This window comes from Rhineura floridana, chromosome 10 (genome assembly GCF_030035675.1).
Source record: "Rhineura floridana isolate rRhiFlo1 chromosome 10, rRhiFlo1.hap2, whole genome shotgun sequence".
Classification (NCBI taxonomy): Eukaryota; Metazoa; Chordata; class Lepidosauria; order Squamata; family Rhineuridae; genus Rhineura; species Rhineura floridana.
The window spans coordinates 42,268,586-42,284,793 of NC_084489.1; the positions used below are offsets into that span (position 1 = coordinate 42,268,586).

A 16,208-nucleotide genomic window follows, 5' to 3' on the forward strand; every position below is an offset into this window, starting at 1 on the left:
CTGGAGAGTTAAGTATGTGCTTAACTTTGGTTAGATCATGCCAATTTTCTATTTTGTGAAAAGCTGCAAACATTTACGGATCACGTTTAGCAATTTTTTTCCCACTCCAAGAAGGAGAAAGTTCTGCTGGACTTTAAAAAAAAAAAACTAGGAGAATTGAAAACCAAATCCATCTCCAAGAAAAAGTTAAGAATTCTTCCAGTCAACCAGCTAACTATAAACATTAAATCAAAAGCACCTTTCCTTTTAAGCATTTTGGTTATAGACCCACTGAAGTGGCTCTCTTCATTGACTCTAGTGGAGTTAGGAGTGCACACTCGGTTTGGAGCTTAGTTTTTTTTTCCAGTCTCAGAAATAATGCTTTGACTGATAAATGCTTTCCCACCCAACCCTCCCTGCACTATGGAGTTCATGACCCTTGAGCCATAATTTACAATACATTGCACCCAAGGTTTTCCAGGTCTTATTTGTAAAACTATGGTGGGTGAATCTGTGTCAATTATCAAGGACTTGACATAGTTTTACAAGCATTTTTATCAGAAGCAAAGTGCCCAGCAGGCTACCAATCACTAATTCTGGGAAGGTTTTATTCCTGTACTGATCCTCCCACCATGCAAAAACAGCTTGTGCTGCATAAAAATGAAGACTTTAATCCCACTTGTAGCTGCTTTCTTTCCTCTCCCCCCCCCCAAGCCCGCAGCTTCTTTTTTGGAGGCATCTCTTCCATATCAGCCAGTTTAAAAAAAACAAAACACAAAAAACTTTAACTCTGCCTATTTTGATCTGAAAATTAAATCTTATTTATTATGCATCCTGTTTGTTGTCTTTGAAGAATCTGAGCATTCATTTAAAGGAGGCCAGAATGACTTCTTAAACACATTTCTCTCTTTGCTGCAATTAAACAAAGTGGAGCTGTGATTAGTCCACCACAGGGGGGAAAGAAAAAGACACCCTTGAATCAAAATGGGGGGACCTGGCTGCGCATTATCGTCTCACAATGCAGGAGTTTATTGCTGAAACCTGCTTATCGCCTTCCACTGCACACCATGGGAACTTCAGTCAGGTGGAAAGTTATTCTCTTCTCTGAGCTGAAGCAGCTTTAAGTATCGTAAGAACAGCTGAAGCCACTGAAGCTCTTCCCAGTAACTGAGACATTTAGGACAATCTTTGGGAGAGTTTTGCATGAGCTTCTGGTGTTCTTTTGTTGTTGTTGTTGTTGTTGATGAAGGTAGAAGTAGAGTTAATGATGAGCTTTAGTCTGCTGCTGCATCCTTCATTTTTTCTTTTCTTTCTTTCTAAATCTAAGCCAAAAGTGCCTGTTTAAGTTAAGTACCACCTCCCTCTAGCCCTTGGGAAACCACTCAAGAGGGATTTGCTTGGCTGTGTGTGCATGACACATAATGAAAACAATTTTACGCTGCGGAGGGAAGTATTGGGCAATTATTGATGTAACAGCCACCTGCAGAAGCAAGCCCCTGGTTGGAGCACTGGGCTGTTCATGAATATTTTATGGTGTGATGTTATGCTGAATGGCTGGGGCAGGTGAAGGGAACTAGGCGGGGGTGTAATAAGTAACTCTGCTGGAGACTGTGTAGCAGTTCTGTTTCTCTGCAGTGGTCCATAGTGTTAACACCAAGAAGAATTCTGACCCTGCCCAGGACTACACCAGAGCAGCTGAAGCTGAGGAAAGATGATGTGACAAGTCATGGTGGGCACTCTTTAAAATCTGTTGTCTGCCAATTTTACACATGATGTCCATCTCAAAGAGCCCCTGCATCAATCCTGTCCAGTTTAATTTGATAAGCTAAGTGGTGGATAAGGATTAAATGAGAATTTTGTAATGGAGAAAACTTGTTCTCACTCTTTAATCCATTAAGGATTTTATCAGGTTGGACACGGAAAGGAAAAATTGAGTTTTTTGCAAATTCACTACCACTAGGAGTTTTTTACAAAAATGTTTTCCCGGGTTTAGAAAGCATTTATATTTGTCTGCCCTTGTGGTAACCAGCCTCATACTTCTAGCCCTTGTGGTTTATTTCATTTTGTACCCTGTTGTTAAATATAAGAAAAAGTTAAAACCAATGATTCTATGTAGCCCATAATATTTCTAAAACAGTGATGTGCAATGTTTTACACAACCTGGATGGAAGGATGATCCAAATTCATTACAGTACCATGGTTTCAATGGCTGGTCTCTATTTATTATATACATTACCTCTCTCCATCTCCTCTCCACTTTTTAGACTTCCATTTTCACTCACACATGTGTCATATTCTCAGTTGTAGAATATTTAACAATATTTTACACACTTATTTAAACTACAGCTTCATACATATTACTGTGCAATTCCTACATGACTAAGGCTGCAATCCAATACATGTCTAATCAGAAGAAAGCTCCATTGGGTTCAATGGGACTTACTCCCAGGTAAGTGTGTACTGGATTGCAGCCTAAAGGAGTAAAGGAAATGGAGCAAATAAATAGCTAAACCCAAACAAGATGTGAAAATAAACGTACAAGTAGAGCAAATATTATAGGATCACAGAAGGAAGCACACCGAAAGTACAAAATTTACAGCTCCCTGAAAGTCTAAAAAACAACCTCCATGCACATCTTCCCAAAAGCAGGCAACTTTGCCAAAATCACTTTGTTGCCATTCAGTTGTCCCTTCACAGATAAATTATTTTAAGCTCCACCTGGGCAGGTGGATATGCCTGAAGGTGCATTCCAAGGTAGCTGACCATCAAAACAGGCTGAGATGATCTGCTGCACTGATTACCTATTAATTAGAGATCAATTGTCCATGACCAAGCTACACCAAGCCTACTGAGAGAGTCACTTTATATAGGAGGGCAGCTTGATGGCATCACTGTTAAAACTGACACATTTTCTGAATAATGCCACTTTTTATGAGCTAAATACTCTGATGTTTTGGAATTTAAGAGATATTTGAAGAAGGAAAATAAGCAGCTACTTAAATCGGCTTCTCTACTGCTGCAACATTGCCTATGCAATGCAGTGCATATAATGTTACTTCATAAAGTCTGATATATGAAAATACCAAGCATGTAGTATTGGTGGCAGTAGGTACCAGAGTGTGTTTAAGGACATGGAACAGTCATGACTAAGGATAAGGGAGACATTTGATTCAGTTGGCATTTAAAGGTGAATCTACCTAATTAACACTTTACAAAACAATATGAAAACTGACACGCAGCCATTCTTTGAAATTTGCACTTCTCCAAATTTTGCAATGCAGTTTTCCAGCCAAGTAATGTATACAAAATGCATAAAGGTAAACTGTGCATAAAAATACATATATTAGTGAAAATAACACAAAAATGGATTACATTATGGAAAATATAGATATTAGGGGAAAATGTGTTTTGCAAAATTGTGTGCCTTAGACAAAAATGTGTATATTAGAAGAAATTCACACTAAAATGATGATACATTTTCATGAAGACTAAAAAGAATCACAAACTGATGTGGAAATGTGAATTAAACTTAAAATTGGGAAACTGAGAAACTAAAATTGACAGCCTCATCCATCACTAGTCATGACATAATAAACATATATAGTCTAGTATGTACCATTGATGATAAATTCATTCATTACCATGAATACCAATTTATTAGATAGGGCAAACCATTCACCTGTCTAGTAAATCAGCATTCATCAGCATTTATTAATCAGTGAATCTATTTTATTTAACCTACTTTGCTGGAATACAATCTCTCTCAGGAAATTACAGATCACCATTAGAGCCTATAAACATTATTTGTAATTTACTCAGATTAAGAGGAGAAATTATGAAACATTCACATAATTCAAATACAGTGTCCTTTATTACAATAATTCATTTATCATCTAATACTTAAACAGGTAGCCTAATTGAATGACTCCCCTTGCTTTCATTTTGGGAACCTATCATTTAAATTGGCCAAGAAAGCTTACTTTCTGCTGAGAGCATAATAAAGTAGACCTTGTGGTACATCTTGCCCTGTGGTAGACCTCAGATGATCGCTTATCACTGGGATGTAGAAGCCCTCACCTGAGGACTGGATTCAGCCCACGGTGAAGTTTCATTTGTCCCATGTCATCCAGAGCACACTTTTGCGTAGCCCACATTGGATGTGCCATCTGCGGCTGATGAGAGTTGAAGTCCAGCAACATTTGAAGGGTATGAATTCTCCACTCTTGCCTTAGGGTGTATTTCTCTGGGGACCTGAGGGACCTGAGACCCCTTACTTTTTGCGAGCCAAGTCTCAACAGAGTCCCTATGTCTCCATCATCCTATGAGCCAATCAGTATGAAAGGGACGTGTGTTAGCCATTGGAAATAACCTTCTAACATGCTTCCTTATCCTTCCTGCTGATTGGAGCCAATCAGAGGGAAAGGAAGTGAGTCAGCCAGTGAGCAGATTCTTCTCAGTAGCTAACCCTCTCCCCCTTCATGCTTATTGGCTCCTCAGGATACCTGTCACTGTGGGAGAAGAATTAAAAAAGATCTCATTCTCAACCAAGCAGCCAAAAAAGAAAAGGAAAAAGAGAAAAAAGGATGGGATGAGGCGTGGCTGTGACTATCATGAAGGGACCCTGCACTTCTGAATTTGCCACTACACTATTGGGACTGGCTATCATGCTACTGGTCCTATTGGAGCCAGTATATGAATGCTGGCTTTTTCTTCATCTTATGGAAAGGCTCTTCAGTATTTCTAATACAGGATGTTAAGCTGTGTATATAAATCATTTTATTCAAGCTGTTGTTTGACAATTCTGTAGAATATTCAAGAAAGGTGATTATACCACACTAGTATTTTAAAGATGCAGGTGTTGAATAAGTCACTGCCTCAGCTCCCCCCCCACTCCACACCCCCCCCAGGAACCATAGGCTACAAAGAGGAAAAATGGGAAAGGGGGACTAACTAAGGTTCTTAAAGCCAAATCTTCACCTTTTAAAACAAGAGTTCACTTTCTGCTCTTTCCCTTAGAACTATAAGCAAAGCAGTAACAATAAATCCCCCAAACTGAGCAACATCTCACATCTTTTCCATTACATAGAGAAGAATCCTGTCTAAAATGAATGTAGACAAGTCAGATTATTATGCCCATGACTGATATTGAAATAGCACAAAACCAGAATGTTTCTTTCTTAAGGAAAGGACACATAATTAATCCAGAAAACAAAAGTGATTGACTAGCACCAGCATGGGGAAAAAATGTACTGACTGACCCCAGCTACAACATAAGTGCTCTGTGTCACAGCTGATCCACAGAGCAACTGCTTTCTGAATTGCCTGTCCTTTGAAGCAAAATGCCACATGGAGACAGTCTAAAAATAAGTTCATTATTACAGTTACACTTTTAATTAACACAGTAGCACAATCAGCTATCTGCATGAATCCAAAAGCAGTGATATCTGAGCAATATTAACCCTAGAGTCAGCAGGAACGATCTCTCTTCCAATGTAAATGTGAAATATCTATGGCAAAAAGAACCCTGGATTTTGCATCTTGAAAGAAACCCATTGCTATCACCTCAAGAGTACAGATGTGTAGTGATGAATAGCAGGTTATAAGCCTGTTTTAATTACTATCTACAGGGCTTGTGGCTGGTTGTGTTTTATATCAGGCAATACAATGGTCACAATAACATGTTCATATGTATTTTGTCAGATAAAACATTTGTGTTACAGAACACACACAAACAAACAGCATCCTGCTTGATAATATATCTCTAGAATGTACCAATCCATCAGGCTATGATGTCGATATGTTTTCTACAGTACGTGAGTGTCTCTGTGTGTGTGTATGTAGTGCCCAGGCAGATGTATGTGAGTGTTAGTTTTGTTTGCTGTACTTGCAGATGCAGTTTCCTAACAACATAACTCATCCTACATCTAGGCTTCAGTCTTACTCTTGCCAAAGGAATATGCGGGTAGTGTAGCACTTAGAAATATATCAACAACTGAAGAGTGTTGTTCCACATGCCCTGCTTGTGAGCTTCCTTGAGGCATCTGGATGGCCATTGCAGAAAACAGGATGCAGGACTAAATGGACCTTTGGTCTGGTGGAGCAGGGCTCTTCTTATGTTGTTACTATGTCTCCAGCCCATCCCCTAGTATATGCAGTGCCTTCTCAACACTGCTGCATGTAGGTATTGGCTGCCCATCTGCTACCGGGCCAAGTTCAAGGTTCTAGTCTTGGTGTACAAAGCCCTATACAGCTTGGGACCAGGATCCCTGAAAAACTGTCTTATCCCTTATATACCCAGTTGAGGGCCTCCTGCAGATACCATCTTATCAGGAGGTCAGTTCCGCACAACATAGGAAACGTACCTTTAGTGTGGCGGCACCTACCCTGTGGAATTCCCTCCCCTTGAATATTAGAGAGGTGCCATCTGTGTTATCTTTTCAGCGCCTATTGAAGACCTTCCTCTTTCAACAAGCCTTTTAAGCTGAGACCTTATCCCGGTCTGCTTATGTGTTGGAATTGCTTTTTTATGTATTTTTAAACTTTTTTCTAAAAAACAATATGTTTTTAACCTTTTTTAAAAGATGTCTTGAAAGCTTTTAAAAATGTTTTTAAAAATGTTTTAATGTATTTTAAAGTCTGTTTTTATGATGTTTTAATGTGTTTTTGGTGCTTTTGTTTGCCGCCCTGGGCTCCAGCTGGGAGGGAGGGATATAAATCAAATAATTAATAAATAATTAATAAACAGGTACCAGTGGTAGTGCTGTTGGCATGTTGAATGCCTTGAAGGCAGCATGTGCAATTACTAGCTTATACGCTCCTTGTGTGTAGGATATAAAGACTTTCCTACAATTAAACAATCATGTTTTCGGTGGATCTGCTCCTACCTCCAGGGATGTTTCCAGAAAGTAGTTATGGGAGGCTTCTGTTTGACAGCATGGAAGTTTCCAGTGGTGTCCCACATGGTTCCATCTTGTTCCCCTTGCTATTTAACATCTATATGAAACTGCTGGGAGTGGTCATCAAGAGTTTTGGAGTGAAGTATCACCAATATGCAGATGACACTCAGCTCTGCCTCTCTGTTCCATCAGAATCGGGAGCAGTGACTGAGGTGCTAGACAGATGTCTAGGGACAGCATTGGGCTAGATGTGGACCAATAAACTGGAAATGAATCCTGAAAAGTCAGAGATCTTACATGTTCCAAGTTTTTGAATCCAAAAGATGGGAAGATTGCACTCCCCTGAAAGGAACAGGTTCATATCTAGGGGGTACACCTTGATCCAACATTGTCACTGGAGACTCAGGTGGCCTCAGTGGCTAGAAGTACTTATTTCCAGCTCCAGCTCATTCACCAGCTCTGCCCCCTTTTAGACGGAGATGACTTGGCAACAACACTCCATGCTCTGGTAATATCCAAATTGGATTATGCAATGCAGTCTTCATGGGGCTGCCCTTGAAGACGACTCAAAAACTTCAACTGGTCCACAATGCAGCAACCAGATTACTGGCTGGGGTTGCTTTTAGAGCTCATATAACTCCTGTTCTAAAATAGTTGCATTGGTTTCCAGCTCATTTCTGCACCTAATTCAAGGTGCTCATGCTAGTATTTAAAGCCCTAAATGACTTAGACCCAAAATATCTGAATGACTGCCTCCTTCCCTACAGACCCTCTTGGGTGTTGAGATCAGTAGAGGTGGTCTTCTTGGTAGTTCCGCCACCCTCAGAAGTTCAGGGGATGGTGGCCCAGGAGAGCTTTCCCTGTGGCAACCCCTAAATTGTGGAATTCTCTCCTAAGAGAGGTGCATCTGGCACCTTCACTACACAGTTTTCAGTGAATGCTAAAGCTATACCTCTTTACCTTGGCCTTCAGCACCTGAGATTTACGTTTTCAGGACCTACGCTAGTCCTGTGAATGTAATGTGTTTTAATGGTTTTTAATACTGTATTTCACATTTCTGTAATCTACCCTGATGAAGGACCTAATGGTGAAGGATGGGTGATGATGATGATGATATCCTATAACCAAGTGTTTCCTTGTTTATTGTAAACTGTAATGATCTTGGGTGGTGGTGGTAAGTTGTGGTGATTTTTCATACGGGAAAGACATTTGTGCTGACACTTTGCATCCTAGGAAGCACAAGGAGAGTTTTGGGGAGAAAATTTTCTCATCCTGGCTCCAGCTGATTTAGTCTTTACTGAACTGGTACCTATTTTCAGTTAGCCAGAATCAACTCAATAGGCAGAAATGGATCCAACCATGAAGTACTCTGAACTTTTCTACACAGGAGTTGTTTTCTTTTCCAGCATGAGAGGAGGTGATATGATGCCATGACTTCTTGTACTGCCCACCCTGGAATATGGTGCACACATGAACATACTTAAGGGCAGCTACTATTTTATTCCATGTGATTCCTCTTCACGTGGGTCTGAGCAACTTTGATATTATTTTGCTACAGGAAACCTGGTGTAGAGATCAAGTTTTTATTGAGGGTTTTGTTTCGTTTAGTATTCCAGCACTGCCAAGTAAGCATAAGGGTAGATCTAGGCAAGGGATGTGTACCTTGGTTTCCTCTGCGCTTGACGCCAAAATAGCTGTTGTCCCAGTCCAGGATCTAATGGATAATGATTTGATGGTTCTGACCTTGTTTGTAGAACTAAGACCAATCCATCTGTCAGTACTCCTGTTTAACATATATCTTCCCCGTTTTAAACAGGGAGATTATTTTGTCAAATTGGATTCAACTGGACTCCTTGTTTGAACAATGCCTGTCAATTTACCCTCAAGCCTACCCTCTTCTGGCTGGAGATTTTAATGCAAGGACAGGGACCTATCTGCAGGATATTCCCCAGAATGGATTCCTATCCAATGTGGACAGGAGAAATTTAAGATGTAAGGCTCGCCACTCAAAAGACCAGCATTTAAACCTAGCTGGAATTGGCCTGCTCCAGTTTACATCCAAACATGACCTGTGCATTTTAAATGGATCATGTGCAACGGATGAGTGGGGTGAATTCACCTTTTCTTCTTCCCGGGGGTCGTGGTAGATTATGTAATTATCCCGAGTGCATTGAAGCACGAGAGCTCCCTGTTTAGAGTTGCGGGGCACACCGATAGCGACCACTTGCCCCTGGAGTTTTTTCTTGCCATCTCAGGTGATATTCAATTACCCAAATCCTCCTTGCCATCCCTAAGATCATCTACCCTGAACATCTGCAACCAAATCAAGTGGTCTCACGTAATAGAACAGGAGTTTCTCGAGTTTGTAAAACTCCCTTATACCAACCAGCTTGTAACCCAACTGACCCTGGTGGAAGTGCCAGGACTGGGTATGGCCTTTTACGACGAGCTGATACAGGGGTCAGTGTGTTATCTAAAAGTACCTCTACTTCTACTCGTGAATACCATGATGATAGATGTAACAGTTGGTTTGACAGGGAATGTAGAAATATGAGGAGGTCGATTCGTGCTGCTTATCGTTGTTATCACAGCAATAATGAACGGGAACTTCCGCATTCCTATTACGCATTGCGCATGGAGTACAAGAAACTGATAGTCAAAAAGAAACAGGAAGCGGTCCGAGACTCCTGGCGTATGCTTGTAGCTGCGACTGTGACACGTAGCGCAAGGTCCTTCTGGCAGCTAGTCAACGGGGCTTTGACAAATCGTAAGGAAAGCCTAGACTGTTATATCTCTGCGGACATATGGGAGGAGCACTTTCGAGTGGTTTTTAATAATGAGGATGTATTAAGCCCCTGCCTTCCCTTTTCCGTCTCATCTGAAATCCCACAGTGGCCTCCGGTTGAATCTGATGCCATTGTTGATATGCTTACGCGATTAAAGAAGGGTAAGGCAGCTGGACCAGACGGCATTCCCTTGGAGTTGCTGCTTTGTAACATAAGCTGGTGGGCCTCAATGTTGGCCTCATTATTCATGTTAATTAATAAATCCGGAATGATTCCATTATCTTGGCTGTGAGCCTATATTGTACCAGTTCATAAGTGTGGCTCAAAAAGTGATCCTAATAATTACCGGCCTATTAGTCTGCTTTCAGTGGTAGGTAAGATCTATGCTGGCTATTTAAACTCTAAGCTAAAGTCATGGGTGGATGCTAATAACATCCTGGGCCATGAACAGATTGGTTTTAAATCAGACCATTCCACTCTTGACCACTGTTTGGTTTTGTACCAGTTGGTGTACAAACATGCGCTGTCTCCCGGAGGTAAATTGTTCGTGGCCTTTGTAGATTTAAAGTCAGCATTTGACTCCATTTCGCGTAGCTGCCTGTGGAGCAAAATGGACTCTCTAAACATTGATAGGAGACTTTTGCTCCTGATAGCAGCATTGTATCACGACACCATGGTACAAGTACGATGTAACTAACGTGGCCATCTTACTCGCGAGATTGGCTCCACCCGAGGAGTACGGCAGGGCTGTGTGTTAGCACCTACTATTTTTAATCTATACTTGGCTGATCTTCCTAGGGCTATGAGTTCGATCGAATCCCACTCCCCCAAACTAGGGAATGATAAACTCTGCATATTGCTGTATGCGGACGATGCAGTCTTAATATCACTCACCCGGTTAGGGTTAAAAAGATTACTTTCAGGCTTTGCGGCCTATTGTAATGATAACTTGCTAACAATTAACCATGCAAAATGAAAGGTTATTGTTTTTTCACCACGGAAGGTTAGATTCCCCTGGTGTTTAGGATCTGGTAGAATCGAACAGGTTAATTCCTACAAATATCTGGGAATGTGGTTTCATGAGTTGGGTAGCTGGAAATCACAAGCAAATTATATAAAAGACAAAGCTGGTAAAAATTTGGGAGTACTAATACGATTTTATCTCTCCAAAGGAGGGAGGTATGTCCCGGCAGGCATACGTATAATTAGGACCAAAATTATTCCGATGTTGCTATATGGTGCTCCGATCTGGTCCCCATATTTTAAGGGGTCCATAGAAGGCCCTCTTCATGCTGCTCTGAGATCTATACTCGGTGTCCCTAAATGTGTCTCAGGGGTTGTTCTTATGCTGGAAGTCGGCTTAAATTCCTTAAAATGTTTAGCTTGCCTCCACACAATTTATTATTGGTTACTCTGCTTCTGTAAGCTTTCTTTAAAGTCTTATGCTAGACAGATTTTAAATGATTCTTATAATGCAACGTGGCCTAAATTGGTCAGGCTGAGACTTGAGTCACTTGGTCTTTTACCCCAAGAACTGCTATGGATGGATTTCCAAGCGGCTAAGGCATTGGTTAAAAGATGTCTCATTGACATAGATAATCAAGAACTGCTGGCAGCGGCCAAGGGGCCATGTTCTCCCAGGGCATTGGGATTACCCGCATTGCCTTGTATGGAAGGGATGCATTATCTGTACTGGCTTTTTATCCCTAAATATAGGCGGGCCTTTACTTTGGCTCAATTTGATGCCCTTCCTTCGAAACTGTTGGAGGGCAGATATGAAAAGATCCCAAGAAATACTAGATTTTGCCCTTGTGATGTGCATGAGGTGGAGACGGTCATGCATGTCCTTTTTAAATGCAAATTTTACGAGGATGTCAGAAGAGATCTTTTAAATCCTATTCTTTTAAATTATCCTGGTCGTTCGGCCAGTATACTTTTAAAGATTCTTATTCAGGGCTCTGACAAACTAGTCACTTTAAGTGTGGCCAAATACTTAAACCAAGCAATGGTGATTAGAAAGGACCTGAAGGGACTGAAGGTCTGACTATGTTATGCACCGGACGATTTACAGCTTATAGCTAGTTATTACGCAAGTATTACAAGCTAAAGTACGTAAGCGGTTCTGGAAGCCAGTGTATAATCTATTAATTGTATGTGCTGTGTATTTGTACTTTGTTGTTCCTGCTACGGTCTATTGACTATGCAATAAAGGATGATGATGATGACGTGGGTATGGGATATCTCAAGAAAGGTCAGAGGCACAAACACAGCTACAGAGAGGCTCAACTGTGGCCTGGAACAATTATTTCCAATACTGTAGTTATCAAAGGAATTAAGGAAATTGTTCTTGTCCTCTGATGGTTGTATCTGTGTACAACCTGGTTGACACTGTCTTCCACATAATCCCAAGTTTTGGGATTGTTGGGAAGACTCATGTAGAGTGGAGGCGGGGAGCCCCCACAGCCTACATATGAGAATAGGGACTTAATCCAAGTGTCACTTCTAAGTTTCTCTTCATGTATGATGATTGTAACAGGTGGTCCATCTGTGCTTCAAGTGGAGACTTGAAATCCTACTAGCACAAAGTGTAACAGAAGTATATATTGGAAGGGCCCAAGGCAGTAATATCTTCAGAATTAGGATTTTTCTGAAGTTTATTCACCCTGATTAAACTTAAGAATTATGTGGTCACCTCCAATTTCCTTTATTATTCCCAACTGCAGACAGGGCTTGAATTATTGGAAGGGCAGAGGAAGCCTGGGATCATAACGTTTTGGAACAAGCTCCCTTACCTACAGCTTTTAAAAGGCTATGGGACCATCAAGAGTTGGCTAATATTGGGAGATGAGACAGGGGATGAGGCTTCTGATTTGAGAGTCCTCTACCTTTGAACACTGAGTGCATGTAACATGAGAGCAACTAGCCATGGAAAATGCTTCTGGAAAGACTGTATGACATTTCTTGCTTGTCCTGTTTGAATTAGCTGGTGGATAGATTATAACACAGGTCTATCACATTGGTTCAGTGTAGGACCTTTTTTTAGATGTTACCTTTAGACTCACTGGCCATTGCAAAACAGATGCCTAAATTCTTTCCCCATTTTCTGTGCCTGTAATTTGAATGAAAAAGCCAACACTAGTTCAAATGTACATTCTCTTCTGCTTTTCATGGAGCGTTAACACTATCCACAAGTGATGCATTCCAAGATGGAACACATTCTTAGGCTTCAGTTCTAAGCACACTGGCATATAAACAGATTTTGGCATGTAAGTGGTATATCAATCAATCAATTATAACTGTAACTGAACTTAATGGGGCTTACCTCTGTTCTGAGTAGATTTGCCTAGAATTGTGCTGTTAGAATCAAGGCTATGAAAATGATGGTGACCTTCAACATGTGGAACGATATGAGATGTGACACTTTGAACTGTGAAAGGCAATAAAGAATGCATACATTTTCCCATCCACAAACCTATAGTTAGTGCAAAGGCACAAAGAAAACTGGAACCTTGCTTTGGCTGTTTTTCTTCTGTCCACTTTTGCTTTTACCTAGAACATGGCTATCAGCCAAGACTCACAAAAACCACTTTGTACTTCCTTTCCTAAAAGACAAGACCAAGATTAAAAGCATAAGAGTAACTTGGAGACAGCATTAGTCAAACAACCTCCTAGACTCTTGGTGAAGAAAAAAAATCTTCCACTGATTCCATAGTGGCCATTATATTTATACCCCATTTTCCAGCCAGTACAGGCTCATATGGTGGATTACAACAGCAGTTACAATCCATCACAAGGATATAGTACAAAATGTTAGGGATATATGGTCTGGTAATTCTAAATGGTAGGAAGAAAAGGGAGAGGTATTCAGCTCATAGGTTGTGATTCAAGTATTTTTCTTTTGTTGTATGTGTGAGCCCATTTCTTGGCTTCCTGGAAAATATGGAACTACTGAAAGATATCCCTGTAATCTATATTCCTAAAATAAGGGAGATATTAAAAAAGAAGGGACATTCCACCAGTGTGTGTAGGACATAAAGCCATGAGGTAAAGGTATCCGGCCTGATTCACACAAACATGTACACAATTTGTTGTTTACTGCTTGATGACTCGCAAGTGAACAAATTTCAATGAAATGTAGATGATGATTGGGATGATGTCAGATTATTATTATTATTTAATAAATTTATATCCCACCCTTCCCTTCCAGTAGATGACAACTCTGTATACTACATTATCAAGTGATGAACATGCCCATTGCAAACTCACCTGAAGATGCAAGAGCATAAAAAAGGTCCTAGCATAGGAAGGAAAAGAGAAGAAAAAGCATTCACCAAGGATACACCGGACCAATGAGACTGCAAAAGAAGAAAGTGACTTTGTGTGTGTGTGATTACCGGTAAAATAAAAATAGGAAACTGCCATCAAAATAAATACTTTTATGTTTTAATAAATCTTTATTAATGCTACACCATTATTAAACATAATTATACATAATCAAAACATCAAACATAAATCATACAAAATTAACAAACTTAAATACTCAAAAATAATTTAAAATAAACTCATATTGGTTGGCGTTACAGTGCATTTATGGAATTCAAACTTTAAAGCCAGGATATTTTCATGTACAATTTTCAGTATACTGCTTATCTTACAGTACTTATGCTAATTCTTTCCCTTTTCTTTTTGGGTATGGGCTAAACCAGAAAAGAGAAAAGAAAAGACCCACCATTTATATGCTGGCAAAGGAACTTGATCAAGTTGTTCCTGGTTCATGTATTGTACAAAATCATACCGTCAAAATAATTGTATCTCTTTTACTTTGACCTCTAGATACTCTTGAGTTTTTGTGTTAGTTTATCTAATAATGCTTCATTCCAAACCAGTTTATATTAATATTCTATGTTAGCTCCAGATAGGTCCTTCCAAAAGCATGCCACTGTAAAACATGCTGCATGAAGTAAATGTTTAGCCAATACTTTATTTTACAGATCTGAATCATCATCTATGAAAATAGATTTATAAAAAATCATATATGACAAATTAATACTTTTGACATCTCTCTCCTGCCCCTTGGTTCATCACTGTTCATTACAAAGATTGAAGAAGACATTGGTAAGTCCATAACTGTATTTGCATGATTTTATAGAAGCATCAAAAGTACACTTTAAGAAAGTGGCCAGATCACAAGAAAGTCCTTATTATTCTCTTTTCTTTTTCCAAGAAAAGGACAGAGGCAGTCATGAGGGAAATAAGTTTTTCAACTAAAGGGGAAGGGGAGCAACAGCTGTGGCAAAGGGAGGCCATTCTGGCTCACCTGCTGGAGAGCCACTCCTGAAATCAGCCAACAATTGTCTACTTGAAATAGCGCATTCTCACATTAATCACACAAGAGACACCAGGGACCAGTGGCATTTAAGGGCGCATTAAGAAGGACCATAGCTCAGTGGCAGAGCATCTGCTTTGCATGCAGATGGCCCCAGGTTCAATCATCCAGATCTCTGAAATCATGATGAACTGCTGTCAGCCAGTGTAGACAGACAATACTGAGGTAGATCAGGGGTCACCAACCTTTTTGGACCAGGGGGCACATTTTGAATTTTGAGAGTGTAGAGGGTGCCAGTCATGGGGGGCATGGTATAACACAGAATCAGAGAGATGGTTATTACAGCTGCTCCCTCCCCTTATGTTTATCATGGGAAGTCAGCTATGTCTTGCTGGTATGGAGTTATGGAGATATAACTGTTAAAGGTGCAAGAACCCTGTTTTCCCCAATGCCAAACCTAAACCAAAGAGTAGGCTGCCATCCTGTACCCGCTTACCTGGTAGTAAGCTCCATTAAACACAAAGAAGCTTACTTCTAAATTAGACATGCATACCATTGTACTGTAAGTTACCTACACAGTGAACTCTCAATGAGTGTCTGGGACATCAGCTCCTGCACAGCTGGAGACGTGCCTAAGCCTCTTGGCAAAGTTTTCACATTTTGCATTTGTCATTTGGGAGGGGATTCTTTAATATCCATCCACACTTATTTGGTTGTAATATTTGCAGCAAATAACTTCCAGGGAGTAACTTATCTCAGACGAACCCACCATGCGAAAAATGGGTCCTGAACGCTAGGTAAAAAGGAAGGGCAAACTACAGAGATTCCAAGGATGACTAGAAAACAAGACAGAAACAGGAAAAGTGAACTAAAGAGGAGGGGAAAATAGAAGCTTTTTAGGACCCTAGGGATTTCTATTATTTGGAGTCCAAACAGCTCACTTATCACTCGTATCTCTGACTTCCCTCATTGGCTAAAAACACAGAAGAGTGGGCACAGCCAGGCTGGCTCATTCCACAGAAATTGCTTAGAAAGGTACCTGCACATTTTGCTTCATACCTTTTTTTCTATGAGGGCTAGAGACTTACTTTTTTAAATGAAAACTCAGAGTCTGGGGCCTCTGCCCAGGGGTATCAGTGAAGGTTGTTGTGGGTACCAGGTTGGCAACCCTTGAGCTAGAAGGGCCAATGGTTTGATTTGGTGTAAGGCATCTTCCTATGT

At 40.4% G+C, this 16,208-nt stretch overlaps 1 long non-coding RNA gene across 1 annotated transcript; it reads left to right on the top strand.

Moving 5' to 3' along the window:
• The first annotated feature begins 1,624 nt into the window (after positions 1-1,624).
• LOC133364900 (uncharacterized) lies at positions 1,625-14,118 on the top strand. Its single transcript, XR_009758050.1, has 2 exons — positions 1,625-1,708; positions 13,872-14,118. It is a non-coding gene; the product is annotated as an uncharacterized LOC133364900 (long non-coding RNA).
• The last annotated feature ends 2,090 nt before the right edge of the window (positions 14,119-16,208 follow it).